Here is a 14013-nt window from a genome sequence, read left to right as displayed (position 1 = left end):
TCAAAACGGACACGGGTTGAAAGAACACTTACACTGCACTATTGTTAACAATTCCCACAATGTAACCGACGAGTTTGCGGTAACAATGCCAACTGTTTACGTAATCTCCATTGCTTCCATCTACGTGGTCAAAACAACTCTTTTGGGTCCTATTCCCCTGGTGATACAGTCGAGAATGTTGTAACTGTTGAGTCGACGACAGATTACGACATAAATCATGAATGCTTAACGTCTTCATAGTTTGCAAGATATCTTGTAATATTTTGGCGGTTTACTCAACTATTGGCGAATTACAAAGGGAGATCTGAAGTCAAATAGAAATTGTACTTCATTGGCGTTGCGAAAGAGCTAGCAATGAGCATTGTTCAGTTAATCTAAGTTGGAGTGTAATGAATTGGTTTCTGATTTACAATATCTCTTGACATTTTATTTGACCCTTTATGTCAATAAGGCAATTGAATAACAATAGATGCGTAGGTTGTTGACGTATAAGGGAATCAAATCATTGTTATCGACTTAAAGTGACTCAAAACCATTAACAAAATTATTAACTTAAACTAATTTTCATTAAAAATAAAAACAGATTAATTTAGTTTTAATAACATAATATTGCCAGTATTCGAACCTTACAGAAACTTTGCTGAGAACCTTCAATTTGATCAGCATTTAGTTTCACTAAAATTTACGGTCAGACATTAACCTGGAAAAAATATAAAACAATGTTGTATTTCGTTATAAATTCTTTCGACAATCGAAAAGGCGCGTGTATGGAATGCGCGTAAAATTAAAAACGTAAGGTTAGATGCTATCAGCGTCGTTTCCACCTCCGATGGCCTGTCCTGTTCTCTGAGGATATAGTGGGGTGGTACGAACTTGTAATTATTATTCCGACACAGATCTTTTATCAAATTTTACCTCTTTTCTTGACCGATAAACTCTTTCGAATGTTGCGGTACGATTCTCAACTTGATTTTTTGAAGATAGTGTGATATTTTTTCATAAATAGTTAAAAATAGCAGAAGAGAGAATGAAGAAACCTATGATTGAACTTAGAACCGGCTAGACGAAATAAATATTACATGGATACATCAAAGTACCCAGGATTTACCCAGGATATGATGTTCTATAAACATAAATACACATACGTCATAAATATATATCATCATTTAAATACATAGTTCATAATGTTAATGAGCTCTCATCAAGCTAGATGGTTAAGGCGATAATTATAATTGCATACAAGAAGACTACGTGTCATTATAATAGTCACCACATAAATGCGTTCAAATGAATTACTGTTACATTTCTGGTATTTCAAAAAAATCTGATGTGTGGAAAGCAATTTATGTTATTCAAGAATATGCCATCACATTTTCACCGTGAGTAACAAATAAATTGTCTGCCGAAATACATGACAGATTGGACCAGGCACAAGAAGATGAAATCAGAAAGTGAAGAAAATTAGTAAATTGTGATATGAATTTTGTCATTCGAACGAATGTAATAGCAATTGTCGATTGTCCACAAAGTGCTGCTTTAACGATTATAATGTTTTCTATGAATAAACATTCATAAATGCAACGCTTGCAAAATATAATAGAAGTATGAAATCTACCAAGTTCATCTTGTCTAGCAAAGCATACTATAATTCTTATCCTGAGAGTAGAATTATCCCTATCAGTTGAACAGTTACTGGTAATGATGAATGGCAACAAGGAAGCGTAAATGAGCAAGTTCTGAACGCCTTAACGGAACGGTCATCGGAAAGGACATACTCAATCCAAGATTACCGTGGGCGTCGCCTTGACACGCCACGATTCTTTTAACTGTTTCGTAACAACTTATTACTGTGAATTTCAATCAATTTGAAATTCCGATCACAATTGGAATCATGATAAATGTTGAAGAAAAGTTTGACGAAATTTACACAATCACTTTCCTATTGAGTTCAGATTTCAAAGCAAATAACTGTATGGGTCATTTAAATCCAAAATGCATTATTTTCTATGTGATACACGTAGCAGAGGGGCATGATGCCCATCTGATTATAAGTCCGTACATCCGCCATTAATATGCGTAAGCAACTCCAAATAGGATAGAAATCCCATTTGAGGTCGTTCTCATAAGCTTGTTTCCATAAAGTATTGTGGAATGGCACATATGAGTAACTTAAATAATTCAAGTACTACAAACTACGATGCGATGTTGAAAAACCAGATGCTTGAGAACTTTTGTGAAGTTTTAACCAAGAGACAGAGATCTCCAGCACAACGATGAATTGGTTGAAAGATAATCGCCGTGGGCGTCGCCTTGACATGACCCGAATGCACGATGGTGTTATCTCAGAAATTAATTTAAAATCCGGCGAACATTTTAATGCTTTTGTTTTCGTCATTTATAATTGACGACGCCCGTCTCGTTTCGGGGTTCTTGACTCCGCAGGAATGTAGCAACATTCAGTTATGAAAGCCTTTGTTTCAGTGCGTTCATAAATAATCGTGCCGTGACATCAAACATCGGGCTTCTCAATTGTTTTAACGTGTCACTTATATAATCTATCGCTACGATAATTTTATCAGTTACGACTGGCAATGCCCGTCAGTATAATTTCATTTGAAGCACTCATTCTTATACAGCGTTAACAAACGTTGTAACTCACATTAAGTGGACACAGTAGCCTTTAAACACTGATAACGTTTTTTGTAATTAAAGTACATCATGGAATCTGAAGGCTTAGTAGAAACATCTCACATTTACCAGAGTTTTAAAAACAAAATCATAGAAGCAAATAAAGAAACAATACTGAAGATGAAATAAGACTTAAGAATTCCAAAGGACAAACGTTTAGCTAACATTTTAGTCCCAGTCTCAACACAAAAGCAGATCCGAGATATCGAATCATTTGTACGCTTACTAATAGACCAATTTGAGGTCGTAATACAATTCGTGAAGCCGTAGATACAATTTGTAGGGCACTACCCTCACATCGACGTATATCAAAGGCATATTCGCTCGGAACACATTCACTATGCATGATTTCTATGAACTCCTGATTAGTAGTCACGGCGAAGTAGACCTTGATAACACACAATAGACACCGCTTTCCTTTGAAAGTGATAGTACATCATTGATAAGAACAGAAAATTATTATTGGCCTGGTTTCCTAAGTGATTTATACTACCGCTACTGGATATTGAATAGAGTTGAACGATTAGAATATTATGTTTAAACGTAGCAGGAAGTTTCTTGTAGGTACATAAAATGTGTTCCGGTTTCGTACATTTTCTAGGCACACTTTTATTTAAATGGTTTAAAGTTATTTCTTCAGTAAATGAAATTAACACATTCCAAAATGCACATTTTTACCTTACGTTTTCAAACCACTTTCATTATGAAAAAAAAAAACATTAAAATTGTATGTGAACGTGGAATAATTAAATTTTCATCAGGTCTTATTACTGACTAGGACATCTGATGATAAGTGGTCACTGCTGCCCATTTGTAACCAACTCCATTTAGAATAGGTTCTAGATGAAGCATTACCACTCCTAAGAACGAAGATGGTTGCCTCATGTGTAAGTCATTCGGCTACCTAATATAATGAGAACGAATCCTTACGGTATACTGTACCGTATATATCAAGATTTGATTATGGATAGAGAGTAATTAATATTAAGTGGCCTAGACATCCATTTGCTGCTTCAAAAACAAAAAACAGCACTCTTCTAGTCATAAGACTCTTCCCCTGATCCCGTGATAAGCTGCAACTAAATGTTAATTGCTTAATCAATCAATTCTTTCTAAGAATTGGTTTAAAGATCAGCAGATTTATCAACCTTGTTCATGCATGTAGGAGCAGACACCCTCGCAGGAATGCCAGTCAAATCTATTTCTAATTAATCTGTAGCCCACTGGCTATTCTCGCTTACAATACATCTGCCAACTTTCACGACTACAGTGCTAATTTATCATAAGCTATGGGCTAACACTAGATTAAATCAGAGTATTTAGGTCTGCATGTTTTAGACTCGTACTTTTTAATTGGGATACTATTAATAAATGTTAATGAACTGTTATTTAGGTCTACAGTATAACCTTGTAGAACTGATCGGAACAGCTAATAATTGTATAAATTAATATTTTAAGTTATTCTTTAGGGTTTCAAGGCTAAAATAGTGTAAGAAGTCTTTAGTTTTGAAATAGTTCCATTTTTAATGAAACAAAAATGTTTTCTTGTGGCAAATTGTCGCTAAAATAATTGATTAATGTTACCGCTTCATTAATTCGTCGATTTGTACGTATCAATTTAACTTGTTGTATATATTTGGTCACATAAATATATTTATGCGGATTTTGAACGTATTTCTTGTAAAAAGTACCTTTAAAAAAAAGATTAATTAAATGCAACGATTCTCGAAGTTGTATTTTAAAACATGTTAAATTATAAATGAACATCAAGCTCATTTAAAAACATGACATTAAGACAACTTTATTCATTAATTTAAGTAAATTCATTGTTCCCTTTGATGTCATATCCGACAACTGGGACTGCAAGAACAACTGATTCTTGTTAAGATTATATTCAGCTAAGCTTAACTGCTCATGTTTTTATGTGATTGTGGCTACAGATCAGTTTTCGTTCATGGTCATGACAGTTCATGAAATTCAAAGATGACATGATTCCCCGCTCTTTATCCTGGCAGATTAAATTCGCATGACACTAAAGTACCTGCTCATCGAAAAACAAAGTATTACCTATAATTATGCAAAGATTAACGTGTCCATGATAGTCAAACCGCGAATAGTTTTACTAACAACTATTATTATCTATATTACCGTGGAATATTTGCAAGACATGAAATCATTTATCAGTTTACTAATATACGAGATAACAGAAGAAATAGGTACTCTGTATATTCATTAATGAAGCTTCGGATCCTTCTGAAATTTCTCCGCATTTCAGTCGGGAAAGCCTAACGATTCGATAAAAGCCAAAGTATTCACTAGTTCTTTCTTCGTTAAGGATCTCTGAAGCGGGCACTAAGTAGCAAATGCCCGAATTATCAGATTTTCAAACTACACAGTAGTGGGCATTGTTTTGGATTGAAGAGCTCTATGTCTCTTTTTATCAGGTTTCAAGAAGCTCATCCTACATCTTACGTACGTAACAACAATCAACATATTATTACCTGAATAAATCCCTTATTCAGATAAAAACCAATCCATTACCGCTTTCTCTGCAAATGTCGTATTTTACATACAATTAAATGCTAATTCCAATTGCTGAGTGTATGCTCACGTCCACGCATAATTGGTGTAATGCTATACAATTTTCAATCTAACACTTAAATCTTACTGCCCGTATTGGCTTAATGATGTTTGGATATATGCATTCTGAATGTTAAATCCAGTGAGATGAGAGATTCTGAACACGAAATGGCACGTTCTCGTAAGACAAATGTAACAGTGATTTATTAAACTTACAACCAAAATACGTACAAATTATTTTATACAATTAAATTTCGAATCGATACATCCACTATTCCATACAATTTTGATCAGTGGACATATAATATGAGTACTTATAAAAATCTTTTATGAATAATTAAAGATTATGTAAGATCATATTGTTCTCATTTTTATAAGAGTAAAACATAAAAAAACAGTGTCTTAAATCTACTGGAAATAATTTCATTGAACGTTTACTAAAATAGAATTTGAAGACTTCGTGTTTGTATATAGTTCTGAAACAGTGGAGACATTTAGGACTGGTTTCAAATTTATATAACTAAAAAAAATAAAGCTAAGGAATAGGAAAGCTAAATTTAACGAAGGGTTAAAATAAAGCTTATTAAATAAATATATATATATATATAATTACTTATTCAAATATAGTAAGACTGCTCTGTACTTGTCCACTATATAATAAATATTGATTAAACATAACATAAATATGACAACTAATTAAAACACCTTTCAAGTCAAGTGCGCCGCAAGGTCGCCACGGTACTGTCGGCAAAAAAAGGTTTACAACAATAAATACAAAAAGGTGTCCTTGTTATTATATTTTCCCTTCGTCATAATTTTATAGCTACCAAGCACAACTGCGATAAAAAGTAGATTTAAGTTTACTTGTGAATCTTGTTTTGTGAATGTATTTCCAGTATTAACAAAAAGAATAAAACCTTATGAATAAATCGGTCCAGTATTGCAAATCAAGATATATGCGTATTGTGATATAACAATGATTATAACACTAGTTCGGAAAACATGTCACGCGGGTTGCATTCATCTATAAATAAAAATATGCCCGCGGTCAATCTTACAATGTCTGACCAATGAATATTATACTATCGTTACTCATTGTCTAATATTTCCAGAGGGTTTTTGTTAATTCGTAAAATTTGACAGTCATGGGCGTGACATGGTATTTGCATAAATTGTACAATAGATACTATAATCTCTCATTTCACTTTCCTTTTCTACGTGATGACTTACATTTAGAAAGGCTACAAAACAAGAATTCCGATAGATATCAACGACTGCTTTACACTCTGTGATAAAATTGATTGATGATCTACTGGCTATATTATGCAAAATAAAAAACTGTTTATTTGTATTAACACGTATAAGTGCACTTCATTAATTTTCTCCCATCACCTTAAAGATTTTGTATACAAAATAATAGCATAATAATATAATATATAATTAAACTTATTGTGTACTTATTTTAGAATGTTAGTCTAGTAGAAACTTTTTTACTATCTTAATCCCCCTGATAAAAATGACTCTGTATACATATTTAAAAGTAGGCATATAGATAGAACATATCGATTTTGTGGATTATATATTGGATTGCTTAGAATCTGACTAATACATAACGCCTGTCATTATTGCCTTGTAAATGTTGACTCGCCAATAAAACTGTTATGATATCCTTTATTATGACGTAATTTATTTTTATCAAAATGTGTATGTACCAAAAACGACGATAATTATCAACGCGACTTAATAATAACATAATAAAAACAACTGTTGTTATTAAAAATAATTTATCGAGGAAATAAAAATTACGTTGCGAACGTTACGTAATACCAACACAACAGTCATATTCCATTCACTTTGCAAGCTGTATCAGTCATTAACTATTGTTGCTGTAATGCGACCGTTTACAACAATTATCGGTGATAACATTATTTATGCTAAGTACTATTGTTGTTGCTGGTAACAATTACCACGACAGGATAGTAGTAGTATAGATTCATAATATACATTATACACAATGTACAGTGTACAATCTCGGATTGAAAAATGAATTCAATAAAATAATTATGATAGAAATATATTTTTCAAAGGGCTGACTATAATCAAAAACATACATGTATTGACTCAATCATTGCTATAAATAAGTTAGCGATAAAACTTTCATGCGATATCAAAAGTTAATTATAATTCCATTATTACAAAGCTACTTGAAGTAAATATGATTAAATTGATTTAAAGTGTCTATTGTTATTATTTTTGCGCTATCATTTATACAGGTAAAAATATATGGGTATGTTTTTCTCACGTTTAAATATACAATGTGTAGAACAAAAAATAATAGCTTTGTTTTTCAAAATATGTTTTAGAACCCAGAACAAAAATATCCATAATATTATACATACCCGTAACATATAGCCTCATATCAATTTAATAATTTAGGAAATGTATGAACACGTTTAACATGTTTCATACCTAAATTCATTTCATCTTATAAACAATATGGATGTTTACAGTCACTTTACTCTTTAAAATCGCGTGATACATACATGTCCGTTGAAACTGTTTTCTTTATGTTTATTGGGCACTGCCACATAGACATTATGAAATCAATCTCGAACTTAAGTTTGCTTTACCGCATACCTCCATCCAAAACACAGCAACGTTATAAGCCGTAGTGACGTTGATTCCAAACTTAAACCTTTATAGAATTCTATGAAATAAAAGGGTCATGTGATTATAAATAATTTTTCATAACACAATCATTACAAGCAGAAGAATTTTTCTCGTTATTATCTAGCGACAGTTTCATTAGTTACATAAATCAAATTGCGGCAACTGTTTCCTACTGATTACAAGATAGCTGGTATTACGAGAGTTCAATTAGACGGACGGATTGATTATTAGTCAGTATTAGATGTCCTAATTTACATTACATAAATGTTCGCACAAAAGGTCCTCTCTTATCCAGCATAAATATCGTATAGCGATTTGGTCGGTGATTTCGAAATGACCTTCCTCAGGTCATGTGCTTATTTGTATGACAATGAAACTCATGATTTTAAAATTAAACTTCATCAGTTATCCTAATTATCTACGCCTCTTTCGCAGAAAAGTATAAAGATAATAATTATTATAAGAATCATAGGTTGTACCCAGGTGGGACTTGCTAATAAAGAAATAGCAAAGAGAACGTAGTCCACCTTATGATATCACCCACGGACCATTTATACGTCCTGAGAAAAATGTAAGCCCTACGTGAAGCCAAAACAAATACCGACTTGCGCCTAAGTTAGAACGCCTTGTATAAAATTGTGTGCTGCGCCAAACTAGAAAACATTACGAAGAAATGCCAAGGATGCAGGTTGCCGCCAAAGTTTTCAGAAATAACTTTTACAATATTAATGCATACAGTACAAGACCACGAAATGACAATGTACTTAGCTTGTGTATGATTACTTGAAAAAAGTTGCATGCGCATTTGAATACTCAATAAATAATAAACCTCGCGTACCGAATACAGGAATTAAGCATCTCAGGCACTCGTTCCACTGTCAACGAGTTTAAATATCTATATGTACTCTTAGTATGAGTTTTTACGTTTACTCATACTAAGGGTGGTGAGCGAAATTAATTAGCGATAGCTACACAATCAATGTCAAACCGTTTGAAAATGGATTCTAAATAAAAATTGAATCCAGTGAAAACCGAAACTGACTACAGAGGTCCACAAGTTTTTCATATTGACGACCTATGTTTTGCGTTTAAAAATTGCGTTAAAAATGCGTTTTATCTCAGTCCGATGCATAATGAATTAAGATTCTGTGTGCGTCTGAGTACTTAATTTTTTGTGCGTATACTGCACACATAGGTAATATGGAATTCCAGCGTTTGAAAATGATTGCAAAGATAATTTAATTTTAAAATCATCTTATCATTTAACATCGGACTGGCTAAAAGAGTATTCCTTTATCATTTCTGTACCGAGAGATTTAAGTCTATCGCCTATCGTTTACCAGTCAGCAGTGTGACAAGTAGGTAACATTAGGGACACTCGGTAAGTATTTGCACACAATGGACCTTATGGGTAATGTTTTGTGAATAAAAAATTGCCTAATTAAGAGTCTGTTCAGACATGCAAGTGCAGATAACAACTATGTTTGAAGCATACCTTGTAATTATTCGTTTTGTTCATAAAAAACTTACATGTCTTTAGATGCTTGTGACATGTTTTGTTTACAAATTGTCTGTTTAAGATGTTTGAAGGATGCAGTATGAATCTTAGAAGTTGCTTCGACGACCCGTGTGGCAGAGAGGTCACCATAACGTTCTGACACGCTGTGGATTCCGGGTTCGATCCAAAACCAAACAAATACTTACTAACGCATTTAGATTTCTGTTCTGGCGTGCGTGTTTGTGTATTCATATTTGGGTGTTTATAGCACCCACAGGAAAAAGCCTAGTGTAGAACAATGAGTGTGTAAGCGTAAAATTTACTAAAACAATTGTGGATTTTTTGAGTTGAGTTGAGTTGAATTTGAATCATTTACGATTTTATCATCGTGAATGTTCATTAGTTGCGACGAAAATGATTGAAACACACTATAAATTATTTAACGACAAATATTTGACAAAATTATAAATTTAAATGAGTAGATTTAATTATCGATATAACTTCTAAAGTATGTTATGTGCCGTACTGGTCGTTTCCTGTTTATATATTTTTATGGAAATAACATAGCTAAGGTACAGGTGGCCTGAGTGAGCTTTTTGCGTCTATGAGTCCTGTTAGTTTTGCCTCGGAAGGAAACTTATTCCACATTATGCAAATGCGCGTTAAGAAGGCCGGTCCTTCACTCACAGTTGAAGACCGATGAGTATGAGCGCGATTAATGTGGATAGAAGTTATCATTTAGGACTTAGGACTTAGGTTGCTGGAGAAAGGAAAACTTAATAGGTACTGTTACAATACACAATAATATGTATTCGAACTTTACTCCTCTTTTTTCGAAGTTGGTTACTTACTAACAGACGCAAAATATATAAATTCTTCGCTTACCTGTTTTTGAAACACAAAGCACAAAAAAACCTGAATGCTCAAAAATATAGCCAAAAATATATCATACTCAAGTCATTTCGACGAATCCAACATCACCTCATAGTATGTGGAAATCCATCAAGCCGTTCGGGCTGCACGGCAAAAATGAGACATACATACACTTGAAAAACATTACCTTCCACAGTCAGGTAAAAAAATGGTATTCTTTTACAACAATACATTTTTATATGACATATTTTATTACATATTAAAAAGCAGCATAACAATTGTACGTACTACTAAAATACGTAACAGATATTTTATCTGTAGTTTTATTACGAAGTTTTCCTTAGCTGTAATGTTTGTAAATACTGATAGTAACTGTGAAGTCACAGTCTATGGGAATTGGGTTAATTTTTCTGTTAATCGCGTCTGTAGGTAAACACAATGGCTCGAATACTAATTTACTGTATAATTGAGTAGATAATATTATTTAGTTGTAGTTGATGACCTTTTTCGTGCGTATAGATACTTGAAACTGTTATTGACATATTACTCGTATTCGTATGTTTTTTCTAGTGAAATATTCCTGTAATTAACATAAACGTGTAGTCATTTGTTTATGCGCAAATACGAAAGGATATAGGGAAATAATATGTTTTCCATTCAATAAATTCATTCAAAATTTTGTACTGATTCATGGAATATACCGGCGTCAATAAGTTTAGATTAAAATTAATTTCATATTGCCATGCCTCGGTTACTTACATAACAGACATTTAAAAGTACATAATATTTTTGATTCGTAGTAGTTTTAATTTTGCAGTCTCCTTCTATGTATTTTTTTTAATAATCTAATAGGCGTACATATTTTAAAATAGAGACAACTAACTATTTTATTATTCGTGGCGTGGCGTGACGCAGGGGTCACCATACCGGTCTGACGCGCAGAGCGTCCCGGGTTCGATCCCGGCCATCATCGCATGTAATTGATTTTAGATTATAAGTGATTTGTACAAGTCTTGCTCGTCTTTATATCTATAACATCCAGTATAAAAGCGTTGCAACAAACAGTAGCATAGAATACTTTCTCCAATTTCATAATTATTTTCAGCAAGATAACAACTTAATTTTTGAACTACCAAGAGATAAGATCAACAAATTAAAAGTTGCAAAAAATTTCACCTTTTATAAATTTCGATAACCTCCTACAAAATTGTACATCTAGAGGCCATTAAAAAACCAACCATGCTGTCCATTGCTTCAAATGGCAAATCCTTTGCTATACACTAGCACCACAGAGCTATGAGCGTTTTATGGGCCGTGTAAATGTAACAAAATCCGCAATAATGATCCGTACAGTTCTATTTCAACGTTACAGGTTCGCCGTGACACATATTACGGACTGTTACGATGCGATTTGATATCTGTGTAGTGTTACGGTCATACACACCGCATACGTACAACATTTCATATTATTAGTACATTAATAAGTTGTAAAACACTCGAATTATGTCCAGTTGTTCTAGTTTCCAACGAAAATTACTCAATCGTTACAAAAACAGAACCCCAGTAGAAAAATATAACTTTCGTAAGTTATTGCGTTACTAATACTACCTATACACAGTACCTACGTGAGATTTTGCTACTAACCGTTGTGCCCGCTGCTACAGACTATTCCTAGAGCGAATGAGTAAAAACTGAGCAATGCAACCGACATCCCATCCGTAATGTAAACTCACAGATGTAAACTCGTAGACGCACAGTAAAAGTAGTAAAACAAATCGCTAGATCATTGCTGCAAATTGCCTACAAATTACCCTCCATCTTTGATTTTTTTTACTCTTTCTTCTACTTACGCTCGGATAATCGTAATACATAGAAACGTAATTAAATAAAAATTATCATTCATAAAACAAAAAAGGTTTGAATGCGATTTGCGTTCCAAATTCAAACGGCATGCGAATTGCGAACCGTCGATGCCGGTCGGACGGACTCGCTCTAAAATCGTCGCTGATACCGACCTAGATCTAACTTTTATCTAACAAAACAGCATGTCTAATGATTCGAGACGACAGGTTTTTTCCGCGAATACGCACATCTAAGAACCGGCATGGCACGACAAACCATGGATGGAAAGTACAGTTAGATAACTAAAATACTCACGCGACGGTTCGAGATGTTAGAAGAGATTAGATGTGTTTTGTCACTGTTAACTTGCACAGGTCTTAGTTCACTGTAATGCGGCACAGAGGTTCACGGGTGTTATTTGTGTTTTCACAGGTCAGTTCTATAAATGCGGCGTTCGGTCGGGATAGCGGCAGCAACACTTTCTACGTGCAACGTGCGCGACGGTGCGCGGCGGACTGGCGGGGCGCGGCGGGGTGCGACCGCGGGCCGAAACGTCACGCAACGCGCGCGATCTTGAGATCTCCCACTCACTGCGTTCGGATACTTCGGAGAGAATTTTGAATATAGAGCCTTCATTATATTATTCATTCTAGTTTGAAGGAAAATTATTATAACCATTTTTATACAAAATATGATTTATTATTTCATTGTTTCCATATGTGAGTCCTGAAATGTTTGTATAGGTACTTATTTATGTGCTTATTTATTTAGGTAGTCGTAACATGATTCATTTCAAATTTACTTAGAATCCTGCAACTTATTTCATACTTAATTTACCATTTGCTCACTGTTGGACTCTCAAAATAAGAGCCAAACCATAGTCAACTTCACACACGTTTGACGAGTAAGTATTACATATGGAGAAATCCCAGGCAATGTTTCTCACGATGTTTTATTTCATCTTTACATAGAGTAACTGATAATTAATTTGTAATGAGTAGGTACCTGCTTACATCACTTCGAATCAGTGGTGCGTAAAGGAGGTAAGCATTTGATCCAAGTTTGAATCCACAAACCATGAATAAAACCTCCAGGCTTCGAGCGTGAGATAATTTATATAGATATTTATTAGTTATAGTAGTAGTAGTTGAAAAGTGAATGCCGAATAGTCTTACGGCTTGCGCGAATGTAAGATGTGTAACTCTGTGAAAATTTTATGCGCGATACCCTTTTAGGAACACCAATCCGTTGGTCTCATTCAGATAGCATTCATGAAACTTTTTATAACTAGACCCCATACCACCTCTTACAATTCTGTACAATTACATTTACAAAAGCTTTACTATTAAAGGAAGTACTTTATATAAACAACATAAGCAAAATATTAATAGAACGCCCAATTGGGCGTTCTATTTTTATTTGTAACTAAATTCACTATTTACGAGTAGGTACTACTATCTACAACTACACTTCAACAGTCTCCATATAAGGTGCACTCTTTTTTTGACAATATTTACAAGTATAAGACAACTTGTTATATTAGGTACATCCATAGATAAGTATAGATATCACAGCGCCTTGTAATTGAAGGAAGTCATTAAATGGCTTAAATGGCTGACAATTTTGTCAGCCATTTAATGCCTGTCATGGCGTAATTTACGAGAAATAATGCCAACATACGCAGTTGAGTGGTGCTAAAATACAAAATTTAAGAAAAAGTGCGGAAAAATATCCTTTCATTCGTAAATGATCTAAAAATAATTTTTTTTTTATATTTTTCAAATATGAAAATAGATGACAGTGACAATTTCAATTGTCAAAACTGGTTACAAATCTAGTGAGTAATCTTTACTAATCTATGG

At 33.6% G+C, this 14013-nt stretch overlaps 1 protein-coding gene across 3 annotated transcripts in view; it reads right to left on the bottom strand.

Annotated features, from left to right (window-relative positions):
* Positions 1 to 12678, bottom strand: part of smash (smallish) — a 179204-nt gene extending 166526 nt beyond the window's left edge. For all 3 annotated transcript variants that reach the window (XM_073077498.1, XM_073077496.1, XM_073077499.1), the window contains exon 1: positions 12467 to 12678. The gene's annotated coding sequence lies outside the window, so the exon portion shown is untranslated. The remainder of the gene's footprint in view (positions 1 to 12466) is intronic.
* Between the last annotated feature and the right edge of the window lie 1335 nt (positions 12679 to 14013).

The sequence above is a fragment of the Epargyreus clarus genome, unplaced genomic scaffold, assembly GCF_041222505.1.
Source record: "Epargyreus clarus isolate Ecla_fem2 unplaced genomic scaffold, WU_Ecla_fem_2.2 ptg000010l, whole genome shotgun sequence".
Lineage (NCBI taxonomy): Eukaryota > Metazoa > Arthropoda > Insecta > Lepidoptera > Hesperiidae > Epargyreus > Epargyreus clarus.
This window is presented reverse-complemented; position numbering and strand designations above follow the sequence as displayed.